The sequence below is a fragment of the Phyllostomus hastatus genome, unplaced genomic scaffold, assembly GCF_019186645.2.
Source record: "Phyllostomus hastatus isolate PE091 unplaced genomic scaffold, TTU_PhHast_1.1 phas_contig_86, whole genome shotgun sequence".
In the NCBI taxonomy this organism is placed as follows: Eukaryota; Metazoa; Chordata; class Mammalia; order Chiroptera; family Phyllostomidae; genus Phyllostomus; species Phyllostomus hastatus.
Window position 1 is genome coordinate 21,749,606 of NW_025333977.1, and position 22,434 is coordinate 21,772,039.

At 40.9% G+C, this 22,434-nt stretch overlaps 1 protein-coding gene across 2 annotated transcripts in view; it reads right to left on the reverse strand.

Annotated features, from left to right (window-relative positions):
• The window catches only part of SLC7A14 (solute carrier family 7 member 14), a 107,463-nt gene extending 85,840 nt beyond the window's left edge, over positions 1-21,623 (reverse strand). For both annotated transcript variants that reach the window (XM_045851843.1, XM_045851842.1), the window contains exon 1: positions 21,427-21,623. The gene's annotated coding sequence lies outside the window, so the exon portion shown is untranslated. The remainder of the gene's footprint in view (positions 1-21,426) is intronic.
• Positions 21,624-22,434: the final 811 nt, after the last annotated feature.

Sequence of the window (22,434 nt, forward strand, 5' to 3'; positions counted from 1 at the left end):
TTGTCGTGCTGGTCGCTGCCTGGCTGAGGGAGGGCCTTGAGGGGTGTATACAGGAGTCCAGCTGCATGAAAGTTTTCTTCATAAAACCACAAGGGACAGACAGTGCTTTCTGAACTGGTACCTCACAAAATTGTTAACATGTCCTTGACCGTTGCCAGTACCGATGCTGATGAAAGGCCCTATTCAAACAGCATATTAGTGGTTTTGAAGCCTTGTTTCAATTTTTAAATTTGTTTAGGGGGAGAATAGAGAATACAATTTTCTTTTTTAGAGAGGTGGATTGTTATTAAATTAACGCAGATTTCTTAAGCTTTACTGAGATTGTCCTCTGGGTACCAGAAAAGACACATTTCTGTCAGTTAGTGGAACAATTGGTTTTAGAAATGCAATGCTAGCCTTTTCCTTAGTGTTGTTACTATAAAAGTAATAACTATTATTATAAAAATTTAGAAAGTAAGAAGACCTATAATCTACTACTTTAACATGCCTACTGTTACACCAATTTTAAAATTATTTTTATGTAGGACTTGTAGCATTCACAGAGTAAATTTTTGTTCTTCTTTTCTCTGGTAAATCTTTTTTAAAATCCCTGAACACTCATTAGTTTGCATTATTTAAGAAAAGGATATTGATTAATCTGTGTCCTAATTAAATGCCTATTTAAAAAAATACTAATTCTAATACCTGGATTAAAAAACAAGCAAATAGACTAAACAAAACATACAGAGTTTCTCTCTCTCCCTTTTTCTCTTTCTCTCTCTTTCCCTCTCTCTTGAATTTGGGAAACCACACCGAGGTTGCTTTTATTAAGTGGACCTTCTTTAGTCTCACACAATGTGTAATTAACAAACAAATCAAACAAAGCCTTCCAGTTCACTGGCATTTCAGAAGTGAGAAGAATCGGCTTGGTCTTTGCCACCTCTCTCTTCTAGCTGAGTCATTCATTGGGTCTGTAGTAACTGGAAAGAGGGACTTTATTTCATTACAAAGGACCCGTGGCAGAGCCGCCAGGGTCCTGTCCTGAAGAAACAAGCACGTTCAGGATTGGGTTGGTCGAGTCGTGTGATGGTTTTGCCTGGGTTGCCTGATGGTCTTATTATTCCTCATTTCTCGTCATGAAACTGTGGCCTCCAGAGAATTTCCCTGTCTCCCATGGATTGATAGGAACACTTTACTCTGATTCCACCACCTCAACAAGGCATCCTGCTGTTCTTACATGGGGCCAGGCACAGGGCCTCTCCTCTAAAAACCAAATACTAAAAACTTTAAATTTTGAAATATTTCAGACATAGGCAAAAGGATCGAAAGTGGTATTACAGACACTCCTACTTATTAACATTTTTGCTTTTGCTCTCTTTTCCTGGAAAGAAATAAAAAGTACCAGTTAATAGTTAAGGCGCTCCTATTGTCTCTCTTCCCTTGTTCTCTTGTGAATCCTAAGAAGAAATGTATGTGTCAAAATGGATTTCTTGTAGTTAACAGGGCCCAAGTTCATAGCCAAAGTCTAGCAGCCATCCTGACTGAGGTCTCCCATGTATCTGCATTTTGCGAAAAGCCACAGACTGAGGTTTCAACCTCCTATACTGCTCCTGCTGCTTGAGCCAACCATTATAAGGAAGTTCTTGGTCTTGTCTTGTGATTAGTGAACCGAGACCTGTTCCGTCCAATCAGAACTGCACCATTATATCCTCATTTGCATTTTTACCAACCAATCAGAATGCATGATACCAATCAGAACTGTATGATTTGGACCAGTCAGAAATGTATGATTTCAAAAACTCATTTGCATCAAATGGACCACATTAGGGACCTGGACAGAAATTTTCTCTGTGAAAGACAGCCTCCCCTTTGTCTCAGTGGAGTGCACTTTTAGTTTTCCACCAGAGGCTGTGTCTCCGCAGTTTGCAAACTGTAAAATCCTCAACCTTGGGATTTTTATACCATGTGAGTAGTGAGAACTTGGGCCTCCATGGAAAGGCTTGAGGTTCTGATTTCTCATGTAAGCCTTTTCTTATGCTAATGATCAGTGACCAAGGGGTATGATTTCTCTAGTCCAGGGGTGCCAGACTCATTTTCACCGGGGCCACATCAGCCTCGAGGTTGCCTTCAAAGGGCCGAATGTAATTTTAGGACTGTATAAATGTAACTACTACTTAACAGTTACTCGAGAGCTCTGCACTGCTGCCAGATGAAACAAGGTGCCGGACTGATAAAACAAGGTGGAGGGCCGGATTCGGCCTTCGGGCCTTGTGTTTGCCACCTGTGCTCTAGTCCCTCATTTCACTGACAGCAGGGTTCTTTGAGGGTCCTGGATCGAAGTAGGGGGGTCTCAGTTTCAACTCTCTACCTCCCATGGGCCTAAATTCACAGTTCCTCCTGCATGAGTCTCCAAATTCAAGTCCATAACATTAGTACTCTTTCCCAAGTCTTATAACCCTTCTTCCCCTCATTCTTGCCTGCAAGCACATGCCCCTTCTGATTTTTTTACCTCTTAATTCTCTGAGACTAATTGATGCTAATACTACTCCTAATAATACATATTATGACTTTAAGTCTCTTCACAGTCTAGACCCCACAGCCGTTAGCTCCCTGGGGACCTGACCCATGTTTTGCTCTTCCTTTAGGGTTACTATAGAACCTAGGAAGCTTCTTGCAACAAATATTTGTTAACTGACCCACAAACTCCCCAGGGTGTGCAATTTCTGTGTGTGTATCTTTGTGTGAAATAGTTGGGGATACCACAAACTTCAGATCCCTTTGGGTATTGTGGCAAAATCACTGGACTAGAAATCAAAAATCTGGAGTTTTAGTTTAATCTGTTGTAGAAAAATTATGTGTCTTTAGACCAGTTTCTACCTTTCTCAACCTCAGTTTGTTTGTCTACAAAATGGGGATAGTATATCTTCTCTGCTTGCCCTACAGTATTGTGATAAGGATTAAATAATTGCCATGTGGAAAAGTAGTATGCATTTAAAAAAGTTATCCACTGTGTATTGTTGATAGTGTGTTGTTTTTTTATTGTTATTCCATTGCAATTGTCCCAATTTTTCTCCCTTTGTTCTTGTGTTTTTATTTCTGAGTAAGGACATAGTAAACCAAAGAGGTAGTAATACGATTTCCTGATTCCTTCTGGGAAATATTGCTTATTCTGGCATTGTCTGGTTGCCAGCCTTGCTACAAGAAATATTGTTTTAGTTTGTCACATTGCCTTTAATGGTTTACATGTTGCCCAAAGGAGCCCTATTGATATTCTAGACAGCTTCGATGAAGTGTCATTTTTGAATGATCAACTCAAAGAAATCCATTAAATGTCATCCTTTCTTCTGGAAACATCTTTCCAGTTGTTTTCAAGTCAGTACAGTATTTACCAGCTGACACTTTTCTAAACAGAAATGAGGCTCACTTACATTTTGCTTCTGCTTCCCTTCCCCCTCCCTCACGAGTGTGCACCCAGGCCCTCTGTATTCATTCACGCCAGTGTGCCTCTCGCCAAACTAAAGATGAGCTAACATCAGTTCAGCAAACCCTGGTTCCTAAAGGTTGTGTGTAAAGCAAACTTTTGCAAACAGAATATCATATTTTCATATTAAATAACACGTGTTCCTGCTTTGGTTTTGATCTGCATTCAGTCGGTTTTGGATTTAGTACGTATCTCACTATCAAGTTCAGTCTCTGATAGACTGTGAACATCCACTATTTAGAAATTCTGGTGATTTTTAAAATTAAATAAAGAATTCTTGCTGGTAATTGTTTCCAGCCCTATCAATTGTTAATGTTCTGGTAATGGGTTTTCACATAAGAGGTATGTGTGGGTGTGTCATATTTATCTTTTCTTCCCGTTTCACTTTTGAGTCATTACCCCTTTAAACACATGGGTGAGAAAAAAATTGAGTGCAGGTCCTCTCTCCAGGGTCATAAGAGGGTACTGTGAAGTGGAATGCTGGTGGAATAAACAGTGATGAAAGCCACCTGAGCCAGCCCTGACCCGTGGGTAATCACTGTCATATAAATGATAGGTTCTCCTGGAGAAAAGAATTATTTTCTGACTTATTTCCGGAGCCTCTGAAGTGGCCCTTTCTGTTGTTAGAGATCTATTGTGCTCAGGTGAGACTTCAGCTGCTGCCGGCTGTGGAGGAGACATGCAGGGACTAGAAAGCACATTCCCAGGTGCTGAAGCTGGAAGAAATAATTGGACCTGACACTCTCATTTCCTGGCAAAGGAAAGTGAAACCCAAAAGACGTGCCCAGAGTCACACTGCTAGACAGAGGCTGTAGACCCAGGACCCAGGAAGTGTGCCTCTAGTTCATTGGGCTTTATTTTATTAAGTTTAAGTTTTAACAGTTTATTCTTTTTCAGAAGACATAGGCCATAGTCTCTGAAGTCAGACAAACCCAGTTAGAGCTATTGCCCCACCTGTTACAAGTTTCAGTCTTTCTGAGTCTTGGTTTTTTCATCTAAAAAATGGGCACAAGAATGCCCACTTTGTAGGATTATTGTGCTAGTTCATGTGAATGTCTATGAAGTGTCTGGTACATGCTACAGTACAGATATTATTGTTAGTACTCTAGGAGATGGGGTGGGCCAACTGTCACCTCTAATGTTGACAGTAATGCGTACCTATAGCCCTCCTTTGCTAACTAAATCTTTTCTCATCTCTCCAGCTTTGGGCTCCATTAAATTCAGCTTTCACATAGGCTTCTTTTGGGAATCATGTGTTGTATTTTTTAAGTATTTCCAGCCACCCAATAATCTAGTTCTTGTTGCAGAATCCTGGATTATTAAGAAAAGAAATCTCTAGTCTACTTAAACTCTGAGGAGAAATAGATTCTCACACCCTACACCAGCCTGGTTCTCTCTCTTCCAAGATGGTTGACCTTGAAATATAACCAGGATGGTATAGGAAGTAGGATACCCAAGCAATGGGTTAAGAGCCTTGGGCTGGGGTGAGATAGCAAGGGAGGGGTGACCCTACCTGAGCCCAGTTTCAGCTGGGATAAACAAGGCAAGGAGCTGATGATTCTCAAGTGCAAAAGTACAGTTTAATGGACCAGAAAAGTGACTAATTCAGGTGAGGAACTTTCCTTGAACGTGAGGCCTCCATGACTTTGATGGCCAGGGTGATGTGGGCAGACCAAAGTCAAACAGAGGCAGCTGCAGATGGGAGTCTGGGGCTGTGCGTGCACATGTTGTGTGTGTAGTGGTTATTGTGGAGTTAAACTACAGCCAGACTTGAGCGAATCGCCTTGCTCTTTATTGCTTTTCCTAGGAAAAGGAGGTGACAATCACCTTGCTTGGCCTGTGGGCAGTAAGGGAGATGGTTGCCTAGAACATTTGGGACCCTGCAGCTTAGCAGAAAAAACAATGATAAAACAAGAAGTCAGAAGGGAGGCTGAGTTCACCTTCCTCTTCTTGCTTATGTAGGGCCGAGGGTCACGAGCAGAATGGTGTGGAAAAAAGCTGGCTGGTTAGGCCGGGCTCCTCCTTGTCCTGTCAATAGTTAGATAATCTTAGCTTCTTCTACTGTTGATATAGACCCTGCCCTGCTGTCACTAGAAAATGAAGAAAAAAATGGAAGTGGGGATAAATACAGCATCAGAAAAGTAATGGGAAAAAAATAAATGAAGGGTGGAAAAATAAAGTGAGGAAATCAAGACTTTAGAATCTTTGGTGTTTTGTACCATGGTCCATGCTGGAATTGAATTGAACTGGATGTGAGCCATGAAATGCATCTTTAAATTAATAATAAGCTGCTGATGTGATAAATGATCAAGTGGGAAAGACTGACGGTAATCATCTCATAGATGAGGCATCTCAGGTCCAGAAAAGCAAAGGTGGGGCACACACAGCCAGAGAGGGGCCGACCCTCACTCCCCCATCCCGGCTCCATTTCCCCAGGGTGTTTCCTCGGCATTGTTCTGGTTCCAAGCAGGCAAAGCTCATCTGGATTTACCCCTCTCCGCACTTCTGCCCATCCCTCCAACCTGTTCACCACTAGTAGAGGGTGGCTGCTGTCAGCTGAAGTCAGGTGTGAAGCCAAGGAGAGAGGGACAGACTCTCTCTGCAGTTCTCAGAGTTGTCTCATCTCAAACTCGGTTTGAGTGGCATGATTCAACGCCAGCCAAAAAACAGCAACTATGGCTCACGATTCTACAGGTATGAGACACTCTTTTTTTGCATATTTTTCACAGTTTGATATCCTAACTTGACTTTCCTCTTTTCACCCTCTGTCTCCCTCCCCTATCCCACTCACTGCTGCCAGAACCTTCCAGCACTCTTCTGGTCAAAACTGCATGGCAATGACACCTTTTGTGGCTCCCACTATCTGTGACTCACAGTCTTATTTTCTTAGCTCAGCATTCAAGTTCTAAGAGTGATGAGTTTCCCTTATCTTGTAGACATTGAACTAGTAATGAAATGCTTCTCTAAAAAAACTTCAAGCAGCTGAGCCCCAAACCCATTCAGGTGAGTTCATTAAGAAATCAAAAAGCCAACCCTGAGACCTTTACTTTAACACTTAAAGCAAAGTTAGAATGGACCACCTTGAGTGATGTGGTGCAGTCATGTCTTCAGTTACACCTTAAACATTGCATTTGCAATGGGTATTTTTCTACATTTTGACTAGAAATTGGCCCTGCATACAAGCTGAGCTGTGAGATTACACTGGCAAATTCATTTCATTTTCTAATGATAGTGATTTCCCGTTGATTTTTTGTTTTCGTTTTGGCATTTGGCTAGGAAAGGCCTGATGTCCTTTGTTGTAAGTGGAAAAAATCATGTAAAAAGACAAATAGTTTGCAGAATATAAATTAGGCCTCTAGGCTTGGTGAAGTTGGGATCATTAGTTAATGACTTCATGATGATGCCTCTTGCAAGTGACTTTTGAAAACTGGGGACAAATTGAATCATTCAGAGATGAGAAAGAGCCAATAGTTTATTTATGTGTGAGACATGCCTTTTACTCTCAACCCAGGGACAGTGGTAAAAGCTTTGATTAGTGGGAAAGAAATGCATCTCTTTTCTCAGTGCCCAGGAAATGCTCCTGCATCTCCCACCTCAATTCTCCCCTTTAAGAGGAAGTACATTAGAAAGAATGTAATTTCTTCCCCCTCCTTTTTTTGTTGACTTGTTTATTTTTTTTGTTTTTACTTTCTCATTCAACATTTTCTTAATATGCTCTAGTTTATCAGTGAAATCAAACTTCAGAATCCTCTAAAATTGAACAAAGTAGATTTTCAAACCCCCCATTCTGTTTGCTTAAAACTATCCCTTCAGCCATCAGTTCTCCCATTACAGCTTATTAGACTTCCTGTACTGTGTCTGGCTTTGGGGTGATCACACAACCTCAGCCTTTGCTGAGAGAAATGAGTTCCTATAGGCAGATGAAAATACTGAAAGTTCTAGAATATTAATTTATTTTAAATCCAAATATGTAGCGTGTGTCACTGACAGTTTAGGACAAATTTGCCTGCCCAAAACCATTCACAGAAATGTTGAGGACTTAGGCCATTGCTTTTGTAAGCTGAAACTTGCATTACATTGGTCCATTGGGCCTGTAATTTTGTTTATTTGACAGTTACATGAGAAGAATTCAAATCACTTCACTGATTAAGAAAACCAAACCTAAACAACCAGTGTTGAATGCAACCCCACATACTCTAAGCATTTGGGACTTGGTATTGTTTTTATTTTAACAACAATATTTTGAACAGTGGTTCCTCTTTTTATTAAGCTCTTAGTCTGTGTTTTCCCCCCACTGTAACTCTGATTTTTAGCATATTTGTTGAATGAATGAGTAACTAAATAAAAAAAAGAGATACTGTTTTTCTTTCTTAGATGGAGTGACAGAGGCCTAGAAAAGGTATGACTTGCTCAGAGTCCCACACACGGTCTTTGGATCTCTGGGTCTAATCCTCTGATGGGACTATGAAGGTGGAGCTCCCAAGTCATTCTGATTCATGCAGGATTGGTCTCTTTCAGAGAAAACTTTTAAATTGTGGATGGGCAGTATGGACGAGGAAAACTTTGGTGTTGGCATAGCCTTTGAATCTTGACCATAACCTTCTCCCTTCTCTAGCTACGAGATCTTGGACAGGCAATTTAAATTTAATAATCCTCATATATAAAATTGAGATGATAATATCTACTTCATAGGATGAAATGAATAAATGTGAGCTGTTATTACTGTTATCAGTAGTATTGTGATATAACTATCTAATTATCCTTTACTTGAAGAAGAACACTCACTAACTTGTCATATTGGAATTGCTTGTGTAAAGAGATAACATTGTAATGCTCAACTGACAGTTCTCCCCAGATTCTTAATGTACTGTGATGGCACCATTGTGTTTAATCATAACTGTAGTTTGTAATAGACGTGGAGCAGAAAGGAAGAACACAGGCCAATCACTAAGATAGTATTGAAACAGAGAAGTCTTGTTTCTATTTTGACAGTTAAGTTCTATAATGGCGTATTTCACTTATCTGAATTAGGAATTTATTTCTGATACAACAGTCTATATTCATTCAGATATTATCTTCCTCTGTGTTCTGATGCTAGAATAGAAAGTCTATGTGATTAGGAAGGAAGTTACAGTGAATCCCAAGTGGTCTGTGTAGCTCGTGCCCACTTGGAACTAGGATAACCTGCCAGCTCAAGGGAAAAACAAAAATAGTCAAGTGGTTGTTTGGCCTCTTTCAAAGCAATGATGTTGTCTGGTTTTTAGAAAAACCTTTTGAGAGTTGATTTCTTTGACATTTTGTGGATGAGTTATAGTCACTCCATGAGTGTTTTCTTATTGAGAGTGACTAATGAACACAGTTTCAAATGTCAGTGTCCACATTTGGAGATTTCAGACAAGGATAAATCAGACCCCAGTGCTCTTACAGCATGGTCAGACCGTGGTACTCTCTGAGGTGAAATAGAGAGCATCAGCACAAAGTAGAAGAGATTTTCCTCTTACCGAAACAACCCAACCACTAAGGTGGTTTGTTTGTGATAAGTGCTTAACCTGGGGCATCTACCGTAACTCCCTAGAGCAGACTAGTATGTAGCTAACATGACATAGGCCATGAGTTAAGAAGTGATTACACATCTAAAATAATATTCTAATAGAAGACAGGGACTGCATAAAGATGAGGTAAAGTCTCTACCATCTGTCAAAAGAAGTTGTCAAAGTTTATCCAACGGCGGGAGAATTTGAGAGAATTCTCTAGTCTCTGTTGCAGGCTGCCATAGCACATTTCATGAGACTGTCCAACTGCATGTTGTACTCACAGGTCATTGTTGATCACTCATTTGGTTTTCTCACTATCCTAATACCAGAAAGAGATGACCTAGGCAGTGCTCACAAGCATCCCCATGGCATGTGACTATATTGCAGCCACTCAGGATTTGGAGAGCATGGTTGAATTCTACAGAGCTAGATGACTTTTTTTACAGGTATTATTTATTTTCAGAGAGAGAGGAAGGGATGAAGAAAGAGAGGATGAGGCACATAGATATGAGAGAGAAAAATCGATTAGTTGCCTCTTGTACATGCCTGACCCAGGAATTGAACCAGTAACCTTTCGCTTTGCATGAGAACACCCAACCAACTGAAGCACATTGATCAGGGGGAGCTAGATGACTTTTGGTAGAACCAATAGGATACAGTTTCTGTACCTAATAAGCCTGGTCAGATTGTGAGACAATCCTGACCCTATGAAATCCTGCCTGAGAAGCCAGTTCTTGGATTTTTCTCCCTTTTTCTTTACTTCTCTTTTCAATATAAGTTTTAGTGAAACACCACCTGTTTTTGGCTTAAAATGACTCTTAAGAATAAATTTAAACAGAAAATGTGAGTTCCATAGATTTTCTAAGAAGAAAAAATCTATTCCTGTAAATTTTGTGTATACTAAATTAAATGCACCAGGCTGATCAATTCAAACACCTTTCCCCTGAGGCAGAGATGATTTGGGAACTGTCTTTTTTCATTTCTTAGCTACTATCAATCTTGCTTAAATTCATCCAATTATCCAATTATCAGGTCTCTGGGATTATGAATCTAATAACCTGCCACTTACAGTGAACTTTGGATGAACTTTGCTTCATTATCAGATGATGGACACTACCTTCTTTCTTCATGGGCACACTGTTTTCTGGGGTGATCTCTAGCTGGGTGATGGGTACAGGGGTGGGTAGAAGTAGGTTTACAGTTGTAATGCAAATAAATAATACAATAATTAATAAACAATAATGCAAGAATAAACTCTGTGTTTCATGTACTCAAAATTGTAAACTTACTTTTACCAACCCCTATACATCCTTTAGATTAGAAAGTGTGTTATACTCATAACACACTTGGGATAACAGCTTGCGGGTATTCAAAACAATGTCCTGGAATGAATCTCTGAGCACAGTGTAATCAGTCACTTACATCCATCCTTATGGGGTTATGCAATGAAAAGGGTGCGGGGGTTGTAGAGAGTGGGAAAATGCTGCATTATCTACCCTTAAGAAGCAGAATCTTGGTGTGGAGGGAAAAGCACTGGACTTAAAATCAGAGAATCTAGTCGTAGTGCTACTTTTAGCTGCGCAACCTTGGGCAAGTGGTTTTACCTCTCTCGTTCTTAGTTTCCATTCTTGTAAAATGAATGGATAAGTTTAGATGATTCCTATTGAATGTGTATTTGAATGTGGAGGAAAAATGGCCAGATAATAGTAGTAAACAACCAATCTCAGAAATCTAAAGATGCACAGACTAAGGTGAATATGAGGTGAAATTTAAAATCATAAGCCTAGATAAATTATTAGGAGTTTGCAGATGACTGAAATATTCAGCCCTGTTTACAGAGAGCACTGGCATTCTAGAGTCTGAAATGGTATCTCTGATATGCTCTGTTTGCAGGGAGCTTCATCTTTCTGAGGGCTCCCTCATCTAGAAAATAGAAAGGCAGTGATCACCTACATACACACACATGAACAGCACATCATTTCCAGAACCAGCAGAGATTAAGACGTCTCCCTGTTCAGGCCATGCCTCTATACTCTCTAGCAGTTTTAAATGAGGAGGCAGGAGGGCGTGTGTGAGGTGAAGTAAGAATGTCATGCCCATGTTGGTGTATTATTTGTCTGTGTTTCTTAAGAGAATGCTCACTCATCATGAAGAAGCAGTCCAGGATCTGATGTATCACCTGGTTGTAATGAAGGAACTATATCTTAATAGTGAGCAATGGAAAACTTGGAGCTTCATAAATATTTAATCATCACACTGTGTGTTACATTGATTATGTTCCAATGGTGAATAAAATTCCCAAAGGCAGCACAGAGCAGGGCAAGATGCACTGAAATAAGAGGATGGACTAGGCTCGTCTTTGCCCTGCCACTAACTTGCTGGCTGACCGCAGGCAAGTCACGTAATATCTCTGGGTTTTTATTACTTTAGCTATAAAACATAAGGGAAGGAGAAGTCTAGGATGATTTTTGAGGTTTCTTCTAACTGTGAGATTAAACTTCATGATTCTTGTGTCTGCTATGAATCAAACCTGAAGTCAATGATATTCCTAAAAATATTCATAAAACTTCTGTCCAAAAAATAAACTCCAGGATGAATAAATGTATCCACTCAGCTGCTTTCAAGTCTCTGCAGAGTCCTTCCAATATGGCCTCCCATCATTCCTGGCCAGGTCTGTATCTAATCACATCAGCCTGTAGACATATCATTTACCTTCACACATCCAGCACTTGCTTATGCTGTTCCCATTTCTACAATAGCCACATGATAAAATATCATGTATCATTCAAAGTACAATTGTATTATAATGTCTCTGTGGAGATAAATGGTTTCTTCTTGGAGCCCTTCTCATAACATGTTTCAGCATGTGTCATGCTGCACATATAATTATGGAGTTTCATCTGACTATCAGATTGTTGATGACTTGAGGGTAGGGATTGTATCCAGTGCTTAGCCAGACCCATGCTTGTCACAAAGCAAAGGTCACAAAGAAACCCAACATTTCTTCAATGGAATGTGAATGTGGTGGTTTTCAGAATCCTGATTTACTGATTTTGGGCCCCAGTGCTGACTTTTTATCTGGGCCTAGGATTATGGGCATCCTAACCTACTAGGACCCCTTGTGCTTGCTGAAGTTGGAGAAGGCTTCTTATAGAAGCTTCTGAGGACCAGTTTGAAAACCATTGATCTCTGGCCCCATATTTTACTTCTCAATATAATTATTGGAAGTTCAGTAGTGATTCTGAGCTGCTGTAGACCTCACATGAGTGTGGCTAGATTCCACTTTGGGGAGACCCAGAGTAAATGCTCTCACTCCACATCAGTTGGGAAATCAGGGACTGTTAACAGCATATTCTAACAGTATTTTTAAAGAAGATTTTATTCATTCATATTTAGAGACAAGGGAAGAGAAAAAGGGAGAGAAATATCAATATGCGGTTGCCTCTCTCATACTCCCCACTGGGGACATGGCTCACAACCCAGGCATGTGCCCTGACTAGGAATCGAACCAATGACCCTTTGGTTCACTGCCCATGCTCAGTCCACTGAACTATACCAGCCAGGACTCTAGCAGTATTTTCCAGTGGAAGAGTGCTATTGGCATTTTGGATGGGTTGTCTTTTTACTGTACATGGTTGTCCTACCTAGTGCAGGATATGTAACATTCCTAATCCCAGTCCACCAAAATCCCATCCCATAGTGTCTGTGATGACAAAAATACCTCTTAGTCCTGGCTGGCATAGCTCAGTGGATTGAGCATGGGCTGTGAACCAAAGTATCGCAGGTTCAATTCCCAGTCAGGGCACATGCCTGGGTTGCAGGCCATGGCCCCCAGCAACCATAAATTGATGTCTCTCTCTCTCTCCCTCTCTCTCTCTCCCTCCCTTCCCTCTCTAAAAATAAATAAATAAAATCTTTATTTAAAAAATACCTCTTAGTGAGATGGTACTGCCCCAGATTGAGAACCATTGATTTTAGAAGAAACCATGAGTGCTCCCATATTATAAGATCCATTTTCTAGACCTGCAAGTTTAGGTTCATGATCTTAACCCTACAGACTTTGATTTAATTGTCAAAACTGGTTTAGGATTGGGCATCAACAACTTGAGAGTTACTTTTGACCAAGAGGGACTGGATGGAAAACTTACTTTTCTTTTGTACAGAATTTATAATTTACAGGGAACTTTAACTAATGCCATCTCATTAGCCCTTCTTGTTATATGAGGGACAGATTCCATTGCCTCTATTATAATAAAGAAGTTGAATGGTGCTGACTCAAGTCTTGCAGTCATTTCAAATCTGAGACTGGAAACCAGGTCTCAGCTGACTCTTAGGTCATCTCACTCCCTACAATGTATGTAGAAAGCCACAGAGGTAGAAGTAGAGTTATACATTCTATAATTGCCTTTGGCTTTGGTGGAATATGTGGTTAGTTTATCAAGCTGGAAACTAAAGCTAAAGAATAAACAAACAAGCAAACAAATTTATTTAGCTGCTATGATAGTATTGTTGTCTTATTGGCCATATCATATTGTGTTAGATACTCATCAACAGATGAAAGTCCATAGTGGAATAGATGAGCACTGTGGTGTATCATATTTATGACTAATTTGGTAAGGTAGGTTTAATAAGAAAATAAATGAATTTCACACATGATTTTGAAAGTTTAAGTCTTACTCTTGACCTAAGCACATTAACAGGAAATGACACTGGAAGCTCTCCTTCTCTGCCTCAAAAGCTGTCTAGATTGTCACCTTGAGTCAAAAACCTAGAGCAGAAGCCAGAAGACTCCACTGAAAAGTAGAGATGTGGGAGGCTGACTTTTGAAGCCTTAGAAGGTGCTGGACCTTATACCAGCAGACAATCCATTTTTGGCAATGCAGGTGGTTCACACATTCTGGGGGAAAGTAGCAGAGTGGTCTTCATTGCATGCAGCAGCCTGCAAAGCACCAACATTCAATACTGAACTATTGAAACAATTGGTCAATGGCATCAATTACAAAATGATAAGAGCTATCTTGCAGAAAGAAAATGCAGATACCTATACAGCTTCATCAGAACCAGAGAATCAAGGTTTTAGTCACCCTCTTGACTGTTCTTCTTGCCAGAAAATGTAGGTAAAATTGAAATTCCCAAAGGAAGAGGCTTGTGTGTTAAGTGGCCTATAAACGACACACATCAGTTATCTGAGAAACTTGTGGTTTTCAAAGAGGCAGTATAGCATGATGGTTAAGAGCACAAACTTGTTAGCTGTATAAATTTGGGCAGATTATTTTTGGATACAGGTTTATTGCCTGCAAAATGTTGATAATTACATTATTAACATTATAGGGTCTTAGTAAATGTATATAAGTAAATAAGTATTAGCTATAATAATCATCATAACCTTCATTGTTATTATTATTGTTACTGGGTGAAATACTAGAGTGAAATGTCAAAACTTCCAATAAGTAAGTAATGATGTAAAACTAAAAACTTTGATTTATTTTTTATTATTTGGGTTGAATTAGGCATAGTATGAATTTACCAAGTCCTTGGCCTTATTACATAGAACCATAGATGTTATAGCTTGCAGGACCTGAAACACTAATTAATTCAATTTTTTTATTTTAGAGATAAAGATGATGAAGTTATCGAGAGTGAAATTTTTGCCCAAATTCTTGCAACAAAGATTCTTAGGTTTTGAACTATGAGTCTTCTGACTCATAGTTCATCCATGAAATTTTTACCTACTGACTACCCTCAGCCAGTAGTTCTTTTACCTGGGAGTGCAAAGGGAAACAATCCAAAATCTAAAAACATCTATTTTTTTTTACTTCTAATAACTCTGGTAAAGGTTTGGGGGAAGAGGTTAAATTGTTGACTAAACAACTTTTTATGACTAATAAAAAGATGCATGATGTTAAAAGATGTAAAGAGCAGTGGATTTAAGGGAAAGAAGGCTGAAGTCTTATTTCTGCCTTTCTTATAACCTTGAATGACTGTTCTCAGCTTCAAATTCTGTTTATAAAATGAGAGTTGGGTTATATGATTGTTACAAAATATTGGCACAGTAATATATTATATAAATATAATCTCTAATAAACAGTTATTATGAAGACCATTTTGTCATTAGAATGTTCAAACACCTGGATGTAATTTTTAAAAATTTGCTGAATATTATAAAAAAGGAGAAAACAATTTAAACAATAAATAGGCTATGGAAACCAGCTCACTCATTTGTAGGACTGTTTATTGGGTTGGAATAATTTGCCATTGGCAAGTGAGAATCAGTTAATTCCAGGCATTTGCTTATTGACTTACTAGAGTAGGATGATCAATTTTTGTTTCATTTTTGTCAGTAATCACCAGTTAAAACTCTTAAATGGAGGCCCAATTATTCCTGGAAAAGGATAATATTCTGTGACCTGCCAGACTGTGATGTCACCAGCTCTCCTCTAATTAATATATGTGCTTTCATTCTAAGCTAAGTAAATGTCTGCAACAATCATGAAGGCCAATCAAATACTTTCTCAAGGAAATAACAAGTACTTCTTTAATGTAAGAGTGGAAAATAACACACAACTCCATTTAAGCATTGTGTTTCTGAAGTTGTCTCTTCACAATGAAATGAAGGACCCTTGGGCTGATATTTCCCTTTCCCTGTTTCCTGGAGGAAGGAAGCAAGATACAGTTCTCAGAAGCAGTCTTTCTTGGTCATCACTACCTATGTCTTCAGAGAGGCAAATAGTGATTGTAAGGGTAAGATGTGGTGTTCTGTGTTTGTCTCTTGTTTTATCTGCTAAAGGGAAATGCCACAGGGAATATTCCTCTGTTGGTTAGATGAGTGCATGGCATGAACTGAGCTGGAACAATGGCCTGCTTTCAACAAATATTTATTGAACACCCATGTGCCAGGCTATAGGAGTTTTAAACACCCAATGACCACAACATTTCTGTGCCAATATAAGACACACCTTCATTATTGTATTGATTAAATGAATGACTGCATGTCACAACTATCAGTTTCAAAGCCACACCATCGCTTCCCTTTACTTCCTGGGATATAAGATCAGTGAAATCACTCAAACTAAAGACAGTAAAAATTAAACTCTTTCCAACTCTGATGTAATGTATTTTTTCCCTCTTCAAAATCCAGGTTCTTCCAAGAGATAAACAAGTTTCAAGAAATAAATAAACCATAATTCCCAACAAAAGCTGTTTATTATTAAAGCCAGCATGATCCACTAGAGGCCAGAGTTGACAAGCTCACTAATTTTTCCTTTAGTAATGTATTTCCATATGCAACAAAGGCCTGAGAATGGTATGCTTGAGCAGCATCAGGGCTCAGAGTAAAAGCAAACTAGGTCCCTAAGAAAGGAAATAATCTACCAGGGCTCCTGGAAATAGAAATAGAAACTAGAGCCCATGGCCATACTCGTGAGATGAGTAAGAGCTCACTTCAATTAGTAGTTAGTAAAAATATTCCTTTAAATGATATCCCTTACCCATTCATACTGAGAAATATCCACAATACTTCTTATGTTTTCTCTAAACTCTTATGACTATGACAGAATAATTATTGACAATTGATTTGAAACTATTATTTAAAAGGTAAAAGTTGTTTCAGAACCACCGAGACATCCTAGCTTATTTGTTTTTTTTTCATCCTAAAGGAAATGTTCAGGGACAAATAAACTAAACTGCAAACAATATTTCAATTCATAGAACCTAACCAAACAGAAATCTCACCAACATAAATGGCTTTTTTCTTTGCCATTCCACTTTTCACTAAAAAAAATGACAACAAAGGCCAAGTACACTTATACCAGGAATTAAAAACATACCCAAATGCATTTAGTTAAACTCCCCTATTTGTTGATTACAATAATATGCTCTGCTATACACTCTACATGACAGTACTAACCATTACAGATTCAATCATACTCCTCACAAAGTACTTCTATATACCTATACTGTGAGTCCCACCATAGCCTTTTGAAATTGGTATCATTTCTCATTACCATTTTACGAATGAAGAAATGGAGCTCTAAATAGCCTTATAATGTCATCAAGTAGTAAATAGTACACTTAGTACTAACTTCAAGTCCTGTATTCTTTCCACATTTATCATACTATACTTATACTAAGACAAGATACATACATACATATACACACATGTTAGATATATGATTGTATATAATCATATATGATTATACATATGAACTTGCATTCTGTATAGAACTTACAAACTATTTCTAAGTTGGAATTCAGGAAACTAGAAAGACCCATCTATGGAACATTTTTCTCTATTGGTAAGATGAAATCTATATGAAGTAAACCTCTGAGGTCATCAGCGCCTTCAGTGAGACATGTACTCTCTTTGCTACTCTACTGTCTTCACTATGTCTGTGGGATTCTGGGAATGTCCTAGGTACAAAGTGTCTTTTTCTGTTTCCTTGGCAGAAGTTTCAAAGCAAAGTCCAATGTCTTTTATGCAATTCCAAGTTCTCAATTGCTGTGAGGATGTTTTTAGCACTTTTAAAAAAGATTTTATTTATTTATTTAAAGAGAGGGGACGGGAGGGAAAGAGAGAGGGAGAGAAACATTAATGTGTGTTTTTCTCTCACATGGATCCCACCGGGGACCTGGCCCACAACCCAGGCATGTGCCCTGACTGGAAATTGAACTGGCAACCCTTTGGTTCGTAGCCTGAACTCAATCTACTGAGCTACACCAGCCAGGGTTGTTTTTTTAGCACTTTTTAAAACAACATTGTTTAATAGAACTTTCTGCAATGCTGGAAATGTTCTGTATCTTCACTGTCCAATAAGATAATCATTAGCCTTACACATTGGTAGTTATCGAACACTTAAAATATGAATAGTGTGATTAGGAAACTGAATTTTTAGTTACATGTGGCTAGGGACTACCACATTGAATACAGTCTTTCTGGATAATTTAAAATTATGGTTCACAGGGCCCAGAACATCCCACTAACTGGCATCCTTGAAAGATCACCCAGTGGGGGTCCAATAGCAGTTAAGTATTTAATTATGAGTTATGCCTTAATTGATTCTAGAGAGGGGTTGAAGCAGAATGTTGATTTTAGCATTAAAAGGTATATGGGGATCTTTAAGTAAAGGGTAACAAATGGGGGTATGTTGTAGTAAATATTAAGAAATAAAAGAGCAGAATAGTACCATTTAAATTGAACCTGGATTTCTAAACTGTACATATTTGAAGCAGAATAGAACTATTAAATTCAATATAAAAATTTTCTCTTTGCCAATGTAATTACTAGGGCTGCAAAAATTCAATTAAAGAAGATGAGATTTTGCTATGGGCTGAAAAAGAAGCAAAGAGAAATGAATACAGCATCAGGTTTTGCTGTATGTGAGCATGGACTGGAACTCTAGGACTGCATCCAATGGAATTATCTACTTGACAGAACTGTGAATATTCAATAAAATGATTTATGAAAAAATACAATACCTAGCATGTGGTAAACATGTGACAGATATTAGAACTTATAATGATTATGTATTTCTGCTTACATCTTTTTAAGTCTCTTCCAACTCCCTATTAGAACATAGGAAGATGCTTAAATTATTTTTCCAAAATCATTTTGGAAAAATTATTTTTTGGAATAGATCATAGAAGAGGAAATATAAACAACATAAAGGCAAGTAAAGAAATGTCACACTGTCATCCCCATTTATGAATTGCTGTCATCAGGAAAACTGTTATGAGGAAAGCAGAGAGTCTCAGGTATGTTGGGCCAGGCAACACTGTAGTAGCGAAACCAGAGGGGAAAGAATAGAAAGAAAAAGTAGTTAAGAGGACTGCTTATATTTTACGTGTTTGTATATATTTGATATATTACTGATGTAATTCACTGATGGTGATGTTTTTGTCAAAGACAATCAAAGTAGGCAGCAGGAAAGAGGATTTGAGGTACCAGGAGTATAGTGGCACTCTCCTGGGCACTGGCTCTGGAATCAAGTCAACTAGGTTCCATGCCCAATATTCACAAGACAGACTAATGACCATCTTTTTGTCTTCAAATACTTCTTGTAAAATAACAGTGCTGAATGACCTTCAGGGTTAGTCCTACCCTGAAACTCAAGCATATAACTCTGAGTATGAAAACACCTCCCGGATCTAGTCCCCTAGATTCTTCGAAGCTCTGCTGCTCTTTCAGGCAAGCCCGCTGTTTTAGCCCTCTACTGTATTTTTGTAATCCCGAAGCTCCAGTTGTGTGAACGGTGTTATCGCAGGCAGCACGCACAAAAGCAGTTGGTATGGTGGGAGTGAGTTGCCGTGGGTGGCTAAACAGATTAAAGAGGACAAGGTTGGAAGAGAATGTTGTGTGTGACAAAGAAAGCAGTCCTTTCTCCTTTGACAGCCTCTTGCTATATTTCTGAATAACATCTTTCCAAAGACAAGTGCCAAAATGGGGGCATGAAAAATAGCTTGAACTTTGGAGTTAAGCAGACCTGAGTTTGAATCCAAGCCCTGGATCTGAGATATCTAACTCTAGGGTTTTTTGTTTGTTTGTTTGTTTTAATCTTTGGGATTCTGATGGTTTACAGTTTATGAAGTTTAAATGAAATAATATTACCCAGCAGATAGTAAATGTTCATAAATATTCTCTTAACTTTGCCTCTCAGAATTAGCTTCATTCTTTTCCCATCTTGCCCATAATATGAAAGACTAGTCAAAAACAAAACAAAACAAAACAAAACCAAATACGCAGGGATGCTTAGAGATCTTATCTAGAGGATGTAAACAGCCTGGGGTGGGGAGAGAAGGATGCTAAACAGAGAAAAAGCCATAGCCAGAAACAGATAGCCCGGTCTCTCCGTAATGAAGCCTTTTCCTTTGGGTAGCCTCACAATTCTTTGGTTCCCCAAAACCGCGAAAGCGTTTATTAGAATAGCACTCCTAACTGCTTTCCCAACACTTCGCCAAAAGAAAGATTCACTGCGCAGGCAGAGGAAAGAGAACGAGGCACCACACGTCTCATACCCACCCGAAGTTAGCTAAACTGGATCCTGAAGTGGCACCCGCCCCTTGCTCCTCTACCAGAGGGAGGCAAGAGCATCACTTCTCTTCGTCGCTTGCTCCATCTGACCCCTTTTATTTGGTTCTAACGCAGTTTCTGCCTGCGGGAAATGCTGGCAAAGGGTGAGCCGCCAGTTCTCGGGCAGCATAAGCTCTCCTCCTCGCAGAACTTTCAGCACCGCGGACAGCTCCAGGCCCGCATTAGGCTACCTGCCCTGTTGTTCTCCAGGACCGCTTACCCCAAGGAGGAGGTGGGGGAGGGGTGGGGCGGGTTATCTGTATGTTTTTGCCAGCTTCGGCTAGTGACTGTCTCCAGAGTTCTGAGAGAAACCCTTCACCAGAGCCGGTTCCTTTGCACCTTTCAGTTCAAGACCCCAAAGAACCAAGCTTTGCGCAGGGAGTCGGGGTCAAGGGGGTTAGGAGCAGGCTTGCTGTTCCAGCTTTCCCCGTTTACCCTTGGCCTTCCTTTCGCTTCTAGGCATTTGGCGACTTTCTCTCTTACTCTTCAATCACGATACAAAACACACGTTATCGACGGGGCTCAGGAGGGGGAAGGAAGTTCGGGCTACCTCCCGCGAGGCCACTTTGCCCTACTCGGGCCCTCTGGGTTCGCAGGAAGCTGACGTGCTTTGGGATGGGGAAGAGGCGAGGCTCTGACCCGGGAATAAGTGCAAGCGAGAATCCCTCCCCGGGGCTGCCCCCCCCCCCACACACACACAGTGGCTGGGGAGCGTCTCTGGACACTTCTCCCAGTACGTCCACCTCGCCTCCCCGGTAGGTCACCGCTCCCTGGGGACAGATGTCCCTGGGAGCGCACGGGCCAGGTCAGGGCACCTGGCTTCGCTGGAGTCCCTTTGAAGAGTTTGCTCTCAGGTAAAAAGGCAGACGTTGTCCCGCCCTCCCCTGAGGGCTGCGGCCGGAAAAGCGTGTCTTCCTTTCCCTGGGCTCATTCCCAGGCCGAGAACAGAGAGGCGGGAGCCGGGTGCCATAACGGTGAGGGTAAGAGGCGTCCGTGGGGACCCGGGTGGCCAGGACGCTGCTCTGCTCGCGGCTCCCCTTATGCCTCTCGCCCCGGAGGCGCTGAGGCTGCTTTTGCCCCAGCCCCGCCTGGCAGCTCCCGCAAGTCCCCAAACGCTGGACGCTGCCTGGGCCCCATTCCAGGTCAGAGCCTGAGAGATACCCCGACCCAGCTCCTTGCTTCTTCCAGGGGACCCCTTTCCGAAGGGCGCTCTCACCCTCCGCGCCATGTTCCTGCTTCCTCCCTCCCCACGGCTCCGGCTCTCCGGGGCATTCAACCAAAGGCGATCATCCCGTTTGCAGAGGTCCAGCTGGGATGCAGGGGGCGCGGAGGGGTATGGACTGCGGTGAAGGGGCACTTTCACTCACCGGAGGGCTGGCGGCGATGAACTGGCTGCCCGACTGGTGTCTGGCCGTCCGCACTTAGAGCGCCCGGCTCTCTCTCCCACTGTGATGCGGGGTGCTGGTGGCCCAGGAAGCGAGAGGCAGCCGCTGCTGCAGAACAGCTCCTCAATTATTCAGATACCACCCCCCTCCCGCCCGAGGCCTGTCTGTCATCCCTCCAGCTCGTCTGTCTCCGCCTTCCTGAAGTCACGTGGGCTAGTCAACCCTTATATTTCTCAACCCAAGCCTCGTACCAGACGACCCCCCCCCACACACACACCTCACACACACACACACACACACACACACACACACACACACACACACACAAGCAATCTGCGATTTTCAACGCCTCGCTGGCCCACTGAGCCTCCCGGAGGGGCTTTAAGTATCCCAGGCTGTCCAGAGACCGAGGGGGCCAGAGATGGGAGCAGTGCTCTGCCCTGGGAAAACAGGAACAGACAGGACTGCAGTGTCCGTGTGTTGAGAGGTGCCTGTCAGCAGCCCCGCCTCTGCTGGACTCAGCACTGAGGAAAGCTGGCTACTCAGACCTGCTTCCTGCCCTCTGAAAGCTTACCCACCTCCTCCCCTGAGCTATTGCTGCTCTTAAATTTCTTCCACCTCCCTCTGCATTATTGGAATGAGAGGATGGGAGAGACGGAAAATTTCTCTCCTTCCCCGCCAAATCAAGACCCCTTCCTTCAAAGCTAAAATAGGCCAAGTTTTTCTTTGGGTTCTCAACCCAATCTTGTGAGTGGATTTGGTATGTGAAGACCCATCAGGAATTTCAGTCCATGTGAGCTTGAGTTATTTCACTTCCCCTAGCCATATTTTCGTCGGGAAAATGACCACCTCACAAGACTGTTAGGAGAATTAGAAATGATAATGATCTTGACATTGCCTAGCCCAGTGCTGGATATTACATATTGGGAACTCAATAAACGAGAGTTCTTCCTCTGCCTCTGTTAAACAAAAATTTCAGAAAATAAGACA